Below are 5094 nucleotides of genomic sequence, written 5' to 3' on the forward strand. Positions count from 1 at the left end.
AGACAGTTTTCAGTTTTTACAAAGTTCTTATTTCCACATTTGTGTTTGCAAACTCTTATAAGGAAAATAGTAAAATGAAGGGCCTGGCCATTGTTTTTAAACTATGTGACAAAGGACTTTAGAGCTTGGTTTCTTTAAGTTAATTCAAGGCAATAAAATCTTCAAAGAGAACAAAAGTGTATATTCTTTTCCTAGGCTGTATCCTCTCCCAATTATTTGAGAACTAGGAAGGAATTCCTATTTTCTATGTCAACTGAAGCTTCCACCCTGAGTTCCTGGGCTGCCAATCTCACTAGAATTCCCGATGACAAAATGACATCTCTTTTCTTTGACAAGGAGCATACTGAAGTACTATCACTGGCCTACCCTTTCCTGACATACTAGAGTTGATTTATGCTGGAATGACATAGAAGGATGAAATACTTTAGTGTGTTCCCATACTCCAACCATTTCTTAGCCACAGAGCTTGGCAGTGGAAGCTCCAAGAGGCTATTTAGATTCCCCCAGTGTCACTCTGAGTTGGACTCTAAAGAAAGCTGAGCAGCAAAGAATTGATGCTTTTGAACTGTGGTGTTGGAGAAGACTCTTGAGAGTCCCTTGGACTACAAGGAGATCCAACCAGTCCATCCTAAAGGAAATCAGTCCTGAATGTTCATTTGAAGGACTGGTGTTGAAGCCGAAACTCCAATACTTTGGCCACCTGATGTGTGAAGAACGGACTCATTGGAAAAGACCGTGATGCTGGGAAAGATTGAAGGCAGGAGGAGAAGGGGACAACAGAGGATGAGACGGTTGGATGGCATCACCAACTCAATGGACATGAGTTTGAATCAGCTCTGGGAGTTGGTGATGGACAGGGAGGCCTGGCATGCTGCAGTCCATGGGGTCGCAAAGAGTCAGACATGACTGAGCAACTGAACTGAACTGAGTGTCACTCCAATGAGCTACCTGAATAAGGGAAAGTGTTGGTCACTCAGCCATGTCGACTCTTTGCAACCCCATGGACTTTAGCCCACCAGGCTCCTCTGTCCACTGAGTTCTCCAGGCAAGAATACTAGAGTGGGTTGCCATGCCCTTGCTAGCCTGTGTGTTTCAGCACCTGGACAGCTCTCTGGGCACCACCTCTAGAGGGAGATGTTGGTAAGCATCTTGTTGAGCCCTCTAGTGGTAGCTTTGGTTGTTGCATAACTGGTTCATTGGTGTTTTTTTGTTTTGTTTTTTTTTAATTTTATTTATTTTGATTGAAGGCTAATTACTTTACAATATTGTGGGTTTTGCCACACATCGACATAAATCAGTCGCGGGTGTACATGCGTCCCCTCATCCTGAATCCCCCTCCCACCTTCCTCTTACCCCCTCCCTCTGGGTTGTCCCAGAGCACCAGCTTTGAGAGCCCTGCTTCATGCATCAAACTTGCACTGGTCATCTCTTTTACATGCGGTAATATACATGTTTCAGTGCTTTTCTCTCAAATCGCCCCACCCTTGCCTTCTCCCGTGTAGTCCAAAAGTCTATTCTTTACATCTGTGTCTCTTCTGTTGTTTTGCATATAGGGTAATTGTTACCATCTTTCTAAATTTCATATATTTGTGTTGATATACTATATTGGTATTTCTCTTTCTGACTTACTTCACTCTGTATAATAGGCTCCAGTGTCAACCACCTTGTATTGAATCCACCATGTATTGAAGTGTAGTTGATTAGTGATGTTGTGTTAGTTTCTGGTGTTCAACAAAGTGATTCAGTTATACATATACATGTATTTATTATGTTTCCTAATTCTTTTCCCATTTAGACTATTACAGAATATTGAGCAGAGTTCCCTGCTCAATAGGAGCAACAAAGTAGGAGCTTGTTGGTTACCTATTTTAAATACAGCAGTGTGTACATGTCCATCCCAAATTCTCAATCTATTCCTCCCCCACAATCCTCCCCCCAGTAACCATAAGTTTTTTCTCTAAGTCTGAGTATGTTTCTGTTTTGTAAATAAGTTCATTTGCATTGTTTTTTATATTCCACATTTAAGTGGTATCATATGGTATTTGTCTTTCTCTTTCTGACTTAGTACCAGGTCCAACTACGTTGCTGCAAATGGCATTATTTCATTCTTTTTAATGACTGAGTAATATTCTATTGTATGTACGCACCACATCTTCTTTATTCATTCCTCTGTCGATGAATATTTAAATTGCTTCTAAGACTTGACTATTGTAACAACACTGCAGTGAACACTGGAGTAGAAAAATCCTTTCAAACCGTGTTTTCCTCTAGAAACCCCAGGAATGGGGTTGCTGGATCATATAAGCTCAAATTTTAGTTTCTTAAGGAAACTCCACACTATTCATAGTGGCTGTACCAATTTACATTTCCACCAAATGTGGAAGAGGATTCCCTTTTTTCCATACACTCTCCAGTATTTGCTATTTGTAGACTTTTTTTTTTTAATTTGTAGACTTTTTGATGATGACCATTCTGACCTGTGTGAGGTGGTACCTCACTGTAGTTTTGATTTGCATTTCTCTAATAATTAGCAATGTTGAGCATCTTGCAGATATTGAAAAATCCTTGCATGCCTGGGGTAAATCGCAATTGATCATGGTGTATCTATTGTTGGATTCAGTTTGCTATTATTTTATTGAAGATTTTTGCATCTAAGTTTATCAGTGATATTGGCCTGTGATTTCCTTTTTGTGCAGTATCTTTGTCTGATTTTGGTATCAGGGTGATATTGGCCTCATAAAATGACCTTGGGAGTGTTTCTTCCTCTATAATTTTTTGAAAGAGCTTCAGAAGGATAGGTGTTAACTCTTCTCTAAGTGTTTGATAGAATTCATCTGTGAAGCCATCTGCTCCTGGACTTATTCCAACGAGTATTCCCAAGAACTAGCACTGCCAGTGTCCTTGTCCCTGCAATGAGCCACAGCCGCCCCCTGCCTCCACAGGAGACCCTCTGATATGAGCAGGTAAGTCTGATCCAATCTCTTCTGAGGTGACTGCTTTTTTCCTCTGGGTCCTGATGCACACAAGACCTTGTCTGCACCCCTCAAGAGTGGAGTTTCTTGTTCCCCCAGACCTGTGGAATCCCTGCGATCAAATCCCACTGGCCTTCAAAGCCAGATTCTCTGGGGTCTCCTCCACTCGTTACCAGATCCTTAGGCTCTGGGGAGCCTGAAGTGGGGCTCAGAATTTTCATTCCTATTGGAGAATACCTGTGGTAAAAGTATTTTCCAGTTTGTGGGCAGCCCACCTGCCATGTATGGTGTTTGATTTTATTGCAGTTGTGCCCCTCGTACTGTCTGGTGGCTTTTTGGATGTGGGTATCTTTTGTGGTAGGTTCCAGTGTTTCGGTTCTGAGGGTGCTGTTGTTGATGGTTGTTCAGCAGTTAGTTGTGATTTTGGTGTTTCCATAAGAAAAGATGAGTTCACGTCTTACTATTGTGCCATCTTGTCTCTGCACAACTGTTTCTTAATTACTCTGGTAATAATAAAGACCCAAACATCTTAAGATTATAACAAATAAATTTGCAAGTTTTCATTACCCTCTCCTCCTCAGAGGTAAGCACTAATAATAAATACACACACACACATATACACAGTTACCAAACTCTAGCTTTTTGAACAGATTCATCGTACAGCCATTTGCTTTTATTTTCAGCTAATAGAATTTCCAGGATTTTTTTTTATCTGAGCACACATATCTTCTCATATTCCTAGAAGACAGGAGTGGTTGAAAGTGTGTGTCCTGGGGAAGAATTAATTATGGATCCTAACTCTGCCATTGCCTAATTGTTTGACCTTGGCCAAATCACTTAACATCTGTGTGCGTTAGTTCACTCATCTGTGAAGTGGAGGTAATAAAAGTTTGTATCTCAGAGGAGTTTTAGAGGAAAAAATGATAAAATATAGGTAAGCATTCAACAACTCTCAACTGCTTTTAGTATTATTACTACTAATTACTCATTAACTGCTAACAGAATTACAGAGTGTGGCTGTATTGTAAAGTACGTAATGGCTCCCTTACTGATGAACATTTCTCTTGTTTTGTAGTTTTCCTGTATTGCAAACAATGCTGTAATGAACACTCTAGTATATTTGTCTCCATGCCTGTGTGTAAGCAATTCTTTAAGATCTGTTTCCAGTCAGAGAGTGAAAACTTTTCAGTTAACTTCGGAAGTTTCCTAGAATACACATAATTGGTTGGTTTGCACAGTGATGTTGACAGATTAAGGAACCATCTCCCCTAGATTGATACAAGTCAGTATAGACCTAAGTGCTAGGAAGAAAAAACAAGCCAGTGAGAGCACTGGGGAGACTGGGGGAATAACAGGGGGGCATCCTACTTTAGTTGGGTAATTAATAAAGACTTCTCTATGGGGATGAAATTAGCAAAGGGAATTAGCTAATTAGCCTAAATGAAATAAATGACTAACAGCAAATGATTTACAAATATGTGTGACCAAAAAACAGTCCTGACTTTCTGGTTCTTTTCTTACTTCTTCCAGTGAAAGCAAACACTGTATCCACCCTTTTATAACCCTTCCACTTACTTCCTCTTTATCTTGGGATTTTTTTCCCCATCTGTCTTATCTTACCTTGAACATAACCATTCTACAGGCGAGGCTTAATGCCTCATGCTGCACAGTTCCCCAGCTTCTCACCGGAGTAGTGTCCTCGGTTAGGCATTCCATGGGTACTTGAAGGTTAACGACTGGGATGTGACTGCAGTTCCAAATGAATAATCCTTGAGGTTGCTATGCAACATGTCACTTGGCTACTTATACTCACTCTATTCAGTGACATAGGAACATGAAAGGGGAGGCATGTATATTCTACGGGTGTCAATTTTCAGAGAAAAAATGAGTCCTTCACTAGGACCTTGGGCTTCAATCAAAAGAAAGCTATTTTATGCTGGAGAGGTTTCTTAGATGTGGGAATTCATGCTTTTAGATACAGACCTGTAAGCATTCAAGGGTTTATTGAACCTATTTTGCTGTAATATGTTTTGTTCTGGGTTTCAGTTGTACCAATTAGAATGCTTTCGGCTGCAAGTAAGGGAAAACAAACTTCAAGGGGCTTGAAGATAAAGAAACTGTG

The sequence above is a fragment of the Cervus canadensis genome, chromosome 22 (assembly GCF_019320065.1).
Source record: "Cervus canadensis isolate Bull #8, Minnesota chromosome 22, ASM1932006v1, whole genome shotgun sequence".
NCBI classification, from domain to species: Eukaryota; Metazoa; Chordata; class Mammalia; order Artiodactyla; family Cervidae; genus Cervus; species Cervus canadensis.